Genomic DNA, 7,384 nt, shown 5'->3' with positions numbered 1-7,384 from the left:
GATCAAATAACACATTGATAACACTAAATTATCAATGGGATAAAAATGGAATATTGACTTAGTATTTCATATAGTGTTATAAGCTTTTATAAAACAATATTGATGCATCTTCAGATGGAAGGTCAGCATAATAAGTGAAAAGCATATGAGGGTAGAAAGCATTATCACTATGTTTTAAACATGTTTATATGAAAAATAACATTTTATTTTCCTAATATTCTTGTTGCTACATAATATCAATTGTTATCCCCTTCTCATGCCTGAGGAAAATGGCAGAGAAAAGAAGAAGAGAAAGAAAACTTAAAATATAAGTTAATGTATCTAGTATTATGCTTCTATTATACTTCTTTTCTTTCTGATTTAGGCATGCTTAAATGAAAAATGATTTGTGCTACAGATCCTTGTTAAATTTTTATTTCGAGCACAGTAGTATAGCTACATTTGACATTGCTCTGTCAAAATATTTTTATATTCATCCCCAATAAACACAACTCCAAAGCTGCTGAAATTGTCTCTTTTTACTTTGTCCTCAAAGTGAGAAACAGTGAGGCAAACGTCAGTAGGTGGGCTGAGAATCCAGCTATGTCACCTCTTAGAGAAACTTTTACCTATGTTTTTAGATTTCTGTCAGGGACATAGAACAATGTACTGAAAGTGCTCTCAGAGATAAGATCAATACATTAAAGCACACATTCATATGATGAAAGTATTTTTTTCTAACAGAGCTATTTTTTTATGGTATGTGAATTTTACTCAAAAACAATTTTAAGTGAATGTCTAAGATGAGCAATAAAGTTTTTCCGACATGGAATGTTAGAATTTTTTTTTATTACTTGTCTGTATTAAGCACCAACTTAATACCAGAAAACTTCTATCACCATTGACAACGTACTCTCCCCTCTCCCACCCGAATTCTTGATCAAAAGCTTTTCAAGTACAGACATGCTCTTCTCTCTTCTGTAGAAAACTTTATGAAATAAAGGCAAAAAACTGTGTACATCTCGCTGGAAAATGCTGCCCAAGGCTCTGGAGATGGTGGCTGTCCCAGCTCTCTTCACTGTCCAGGTCCTGAAAGACTCTTGTTCATGAACCGTCTCTTCACAAAGCAAGTCCACCACTTGCTGGCTTTATCATTCTGAGGGTCAAAAACTTTCTCACAAAGTCTCAGTCCAGTCTCTTGCCTTAGCTGTTGTTAAGTAGGCTCTCATCACTTCATCTTGCTGTTTGCTTGCAGGTTTGGCATAAATTGCATTAAGTGGAAAACGAGGCTCTCCAGGAATGGGAGAATTAGTGATTCCCAGTGTGTACATTTCTTTCTTGCCTTGGCTTTTGGAATTGCACTTTTGGAGTTTCTGCAGACACTCAGAAATGTAGAGAATTACATATATCAAGGTCCGATCAGCTTCATTCTTAATTTCATAGCTTTTGAAGGAGGCATTGGCCTTGAAGTAATAGATGGCTTCATCCACAATATCTGTATCTTTTGTCTCTCTAGGGGCAGGTCCTTTGAACTGACTTCTGATAGGTAACAGTGCCATGTTTCCAATGAGTTTGGTGTTAGGGTCCATGAGAGAAGAGTGGTAGGCTGGCATCTCAGCGGCGCTCGGATCTCAACCCAGCTCAGTAGGATCGGGTTAGCAGAGCTATTTTTAAAGTTTAAACAGATCCTTTACATGTTAAGCTGTTTTTAAATCTTATGAAAATTTGAAATCATCATGATACATTTTAGTGGAAACAAGGACTCAGACATATTTAACATATCATAACTTATTCTTTCTCTATTCAATATTCTGGTGGTCTGAATGGTGTCTCTTCAAAATTTATATGGTGAAATCCTATCCCCCAATACCTCAGAATGTGACTGTATTGAGAGATAGGACCTTTAAGAAGGTCTTCTTCCTTGTAAGAAGAGGAGATTAGGACACATGGAGAGGCATCTGGGGCATGCAAACTAGGTAGACAGGCTTTAAAGGAAACCAAACCTGCCTTTACCCTGATCTTAGAGTTCCAGTGTCCAGAACTGTGAGAAAATAAATGTCCGTTGGATAAGCCACTCATTCTGTGGTATTTTATTGCAGTGACTCTAGTAAACTCCTACAGATTTGATGCAATAATGTATCAAATTATCATTATATCTATTTAAATTGGCACATAGAGAACTTTGGCAATTAAATTTTTCTTAGATAACTATTGTTAAGAAATTTTATTTATCGTTTTGCTTTTATTTGAAATTACACTTTTAATGTTCATAAATATTATAGACAATAATGTTTCAAATTAAATAAGAATATGTGATTTTGGTAATTTTTTAATTTTATGGAGCAAAATCTCAAAAAGCACCACGTAGGCAATTAGATTTGTAGTTCATAATGACTATCATGAAGCCCAGATCGCAAAGTACAATAAAACCTCCCACTTGCCTTTAATTTACTGAAACAACACTTTCAATTGCCTCTTAAAAGGATTTTTATGACTCACTTCTAGTTGGCTACTCACTTGCTTGTAATCATCTTCTTGCACTTACCAGTTATGTGTATGGTTATATTAATATGTGGTAATATTGTTCACCAAAGCTATAGGTTCAGTTTTACTTATTATTGATGTAAACCTGCAAAATATGAATGCACAAAGAAAGTTGGTGGCTTGTTTCCATTAAAATTATGTTGACTGTTTTGAGAAGTCTTCGTATTAGAAATTGCCTTAAAAATTGCAATCATATAATGTGTTTGTGAGAAATCTGAAAAGGAATGAAAAAAAATAGTCACAAAAATCTGAAAAGATTGCAATAAGCTTGTTTTGTAAGCTTATTTGTAAGCATTGAAAAATAAATACAGAAAAACTTAGAGGTGTGGGACTATATTTTATGCAAGAAAAATGAGGTAGAAATTCAGTGCAGTGCTGCTGATTTTTTCATACTCTTGTACATTTAGAATTAATAAAATCTATAAAGCACACTAGGGAAAAGTGAAATATTACTCATGGCCAATGGTGATTGGCCTGGGATTTTCTGCTGCCCTAAGCCTTGCTTGACTATTCCCCGAATTGTGGAGAAAAATGCCTCAACATACCCAAAACTATTGCTACCTAGAATCTACACAAATGGGTTGATGAGAAAATGTGTATTTATATATTTTAAGGTAAAGTAAAATGTTTAATTATATCCCTTCCATATACATATTTACATTTTTATATGATTATCCCATTTAAACAACTTTTTCCACTAACTAAGAAAGAATGGTCCTGACAACGTCAGATAAGAGGGCATTGGCAGCTCTTAAATTGGCAGATTGATCCTAAAGAAACATGAATATGTTCAAAATATAAGCCCAAAGAGAAAATAACCAAAAAGTTATTGGACGAAAATACGTTTGCTTAAGAGAAAAGATAATATTAAGTTTTTTCTCTAACATACTTTTAGTAAATTAGATAATGATGTAAAAACAACATGGAATCTCTTGTCACAAAAAAGATACCTACTAAATTCAAATTGAAATTCAATTATTTATGTAAATATGGAAGTCTATTGGTACTCATAACAATTTATTATTTTATACTATCAATAATGTGTTTTATAGAGGATATTCGTCACTTGATTGTATTACCTAATCTATGAAGACTCTAAGAGAACTCTGGTAAAAATGGTCGCATTCCGGGCAATATGGAGGCAAAACAATAAAAGGGGGAAGTAGAGAAAGATAACTATCTCAATTTTAAAGAGGAAAAAAAATTCTCTTGTTTTTATTGCACTAACTTTACATAATTTTTGAGAGGTCTCTCGTTTATGGCTCCAAACTTTCTGTCTCAAAATATGTTTAATATCATATTTCTAGGCTGAGCATGGTGGGTCACACTTTAATCCTAGCACTCTGGGTGGTGGGAGGTTCGCTTGAGGTCACTAGTTTGAGACCAGCCTGAGCAAGAGCGAGACCCTGTCTCTACCAAAAATGGAAAAAATTAGCCAGGCATGACAGCACACACTTGTAGTTGCAGCTACTCAGGAGGCTGAGGCAGGAGGATCCTCTGAGCCCAGGAGTTTCAGGTTACTGTGAACTATGATGATGCCGCTGCACTCTGGCAAGGGTGACAGAGGGAGACTCTGTCTCAAAAAAAATCGTATTTCTAATAGCAAGAATGAATCTAAATGTGCAGGTGTAATTTCTGAATTAAGAGAAACATTTTAATGTGGTATAGTTTTATCCATGTAGGAAGAGCACTCAAATTTTTAAAGGCTGCACAAAAAAATTTATTTTTATTTATGATCTAAATATATTTTAAATGTTTTTTGTGTGACTAGAATAACACTGAATAATTTAAAAATATTTGTTTTGAGATTATACTGTTGAATAAGGTCATATGAAAATCCCAAAGGCTACTTCTATTCTTAATAAAGGATAGTCTACTGTCATAATTTACATTTATGAAATATCTGATTTTGAATCAAAAGTTTAGTTTATTATATCTCAAACAAGAAGCAGTACAATTAATCAAAGTATGTGCCTAAACTATCAACACAGTTTTGCCATATTAACGGTAGCTTGTTTATTCTACCAGTGAAGAAGCCTGGAGAGTGAGTGGCCATGAAATCACAAAAGGTGTTTTCCACAGCTTGTTGATAATTGAATATTTTCCTTGCAAGAAGTGGTCCAAAGTCGGGAAGAAGTGCTAGTCAATTGGTGCAAGATCTGGTGAGTACAGTGGATGAAAAAGAGTTTCTCAGTCCAACTTCCTCCATAGTTTGTGCAGCATTGTTTTCTGCAACATGTGGTCTTGCAAGAGGATTGGTCTGTCTCTATTGACCAATCTCAGCTGCTTAATTGTAAGCATCCTCATCATTTCATTCAATTGGTTGCAGTAGACATCCACTGTAATCAATTGATCAGATTTCATGAAGTTGTAGTGGATAATACCAGCACTGGACCAACAAACAGACACCATTATCTTTTTTGGATGAATATTTGGTTTTGGACTGTGTTTCAGCACTTCACCATTATCCAACCATTGGTTGTTAAAAAGATTCCATTTTTCATCACACTTTACAATACAGTGTAGTAATGATTCTACACTGTGACAGCAAGGAAAGGCAAGCTTTGAGACAATTTTTCTTCTAATTCTCCTTTAATTCATGCAGTATCCATCTATCTAGCTTCTTTACCTGGCCCATTTGTTTCAAATGGTCCAATATTATTGGAATAGTAATGTCAAACCTTGATGCTAATTCACGCGTAGGTTGAGATGGAATTGCTTTCTTTATAGCTTTCAGCTCATCATTATCCACCTTGGTCTCAGGTCACCCAGATGGCTCATTTTCAACATTGAAATCACCAGAATGGAGCTTCTCAAACCATTGACGTACTGTGTGTTCATTAGCCATATCCTTCCCAAACACTTCAATGATATTTTGAGCTGTCTGCACTGTTCAAAATATGATGAAACTCATATTCAAAAATAACACGAATTTTTGACTTATCTACACCTTCACAAAAATTGCTATAAAAATTTTTTTTGAAATTTAACCGTAAGCCAAAACGTGTCTTTGTAAGAATTAGGATGTACCTTTACAAAAGAAAAAAATCTCAAGAAGTGTCAAAATGAAATATCAGAGATATCAACTGTCAAATGTAGTACTTAAGGAAATTGGACATTCATACCTCGTAACCTAATAAAAACATGATAGCAACTTCAAATGCTTGAAAATATAAATTTTGGATTATTGTTTTTAAAGGAAATCAACATACCACATAAAGTAGACTACTAATCTCATAAAATAAAATAATTTTTTCTAATGTCACTTCTTATGGTGTGATTTCATTTCTTATAAAAAGCACTAATTTTCCACATGAATTTCAGGTATTCCTATCTACCTGCAAAACCATGGGATACTCTCATAGAAAAAATAGTGCTTGTTCGTGAATGTTCATATGACATTTGTTGAGAAAATTTGTAAATCCACCAGTAATGATGAAACCAATTATTAACCCATAGTCACAGGCCTTAGCAAAAATTATTACTGAATATTGGGAGGAGGGAATGAGTATATACATATATAATGAGTGCGATGAGCACCATCTGGGGGATGGACATGCTTGAAGCTCTGACTGGGGAGGGAAGGGCAACATATGTAACCTAAACATTTGTACCCCCGTAATATGCTGAAATAAAAAAAAAAGATTTACTCATAAAAAAAGAAGTAACAAAATGTGCTCCTTACTCAAACAGCTTTCCCTATCCCCTGAGACACTGTCTAAAATCCCCAACACTGAAGTAACTTCTTTAATTTAACCATGATTTTCAGAAAGATACCGTCAATAAAAAAATCACAATTGGTGAGATTTAACCCATTAAATCAACAACAAAAAATATTACTGAATATTGAAAGCAACTCGATAAAAAGAAACTAAATTTAAGTCATTATGCTGTAGTTTTTCTAGTTGACTAATATTTGACCATGAGTTACCTTTGAATTAGGGGAATTAATTGCATGCCATTTTTGCTGAATCACATTAAAATTAATAACCATTGTTCTCACTGTGGAGAAGTGAAGTTACTCAAAGAAGTAATTTGGGGACGACTAAATAAATCCCACTTAGGAGTCTAATTTAAAGAAAATTTAGTAAAATACATTTTATGAGCTATATTCAATTTTCAATATAGCTATTGTAGGTGGAATGTTAAATCTACACAAATAATTAATTTCCATTATCATCAAAAAGCATTTATACAACAAAGTGGTATGTGTGTATTAAATGCCATGTAACTAAACTGTGAAAGATATTTGTTCTTCAAAGTGCATGTTGTCAAGATAATCAGTGAATCGTGACCTGTAGTAATTGTAAGAGTTTGATCAAATATGTCGAGATAAAATCATCAGTTAATTAAATGTATTTTGAGTAAGGAACTTCAAATAAGGTACTATAATGAAGAAAAAATTATTAATACAGCCATGTGTCAGTATTCATTTTAAGTTTTGGAAATATAACTTTATAAAATTAAGTTTTAAATCCTTCACAATGTTCTCTCTAAGTGAATTAAAAATAACATCTTTTTAAATGGAGAAGCAATGTGTTTCATATGCCTGTTTTTTAGATATTAAGTATAATTATTGCTTTAGGAGGAAATGGAAATAGAATTCCTATTTTGGTTGATCTATAATGTTTATGCTGTAGAATTACAGTGATATTAAATACTTACTTTGAACAAACTAGTGAAATAGCTTCCCAGAATTGCTTGCAACTGTTTATCCATGCTCTGAATACAGAACTTTGTACTCAATCCAGAATTAAAGTCTATCACCCTCCCAAATACCTACTCTTATTTTTAGCTCTCTTGGAAAGAAATGAGGCAAAATCATTTAGTGAAGAAATAAAAGGTTATTTTTAGCCCTTAG

At 33.3% G+C, this 7,384-nt stretch overlaps 1 pseudogene; it reads right to left on the bottom strand.

Annotated features, from left to right (window-relative positions):
• Positions 1–1,053: 1,053 nt before the first annotated feature.
• Positions 1,054–1,592, bottom strand: LOC105820370 (annotated as a pseudogene).
• Positions 1,593–7,384: the final 5,792 nt, after the last annotated feature.

The sequence above is a fragment of the Propithecus coquereli genome, unplaced genomic scaffold (assembly GCF_000956105.1).
Source record: "Propithecus coquereli isolate 6110/MARCELLA unplaced genomic scaffold, Pcoq_1.0 Scaffold521, whole genome shotgun sequence".
NCBI classification, from domain to species: domain Eukaryota; kingdom Metazoa; phylum Chordata; class Mammalia; order Primates; family Indriidae; genus Propithecus; species Propithecus coquereli.
Note: the sequence above shows the minus strand (reverse complement) of the source record. Positions and strands in the feature narration are given on the sequence as shown.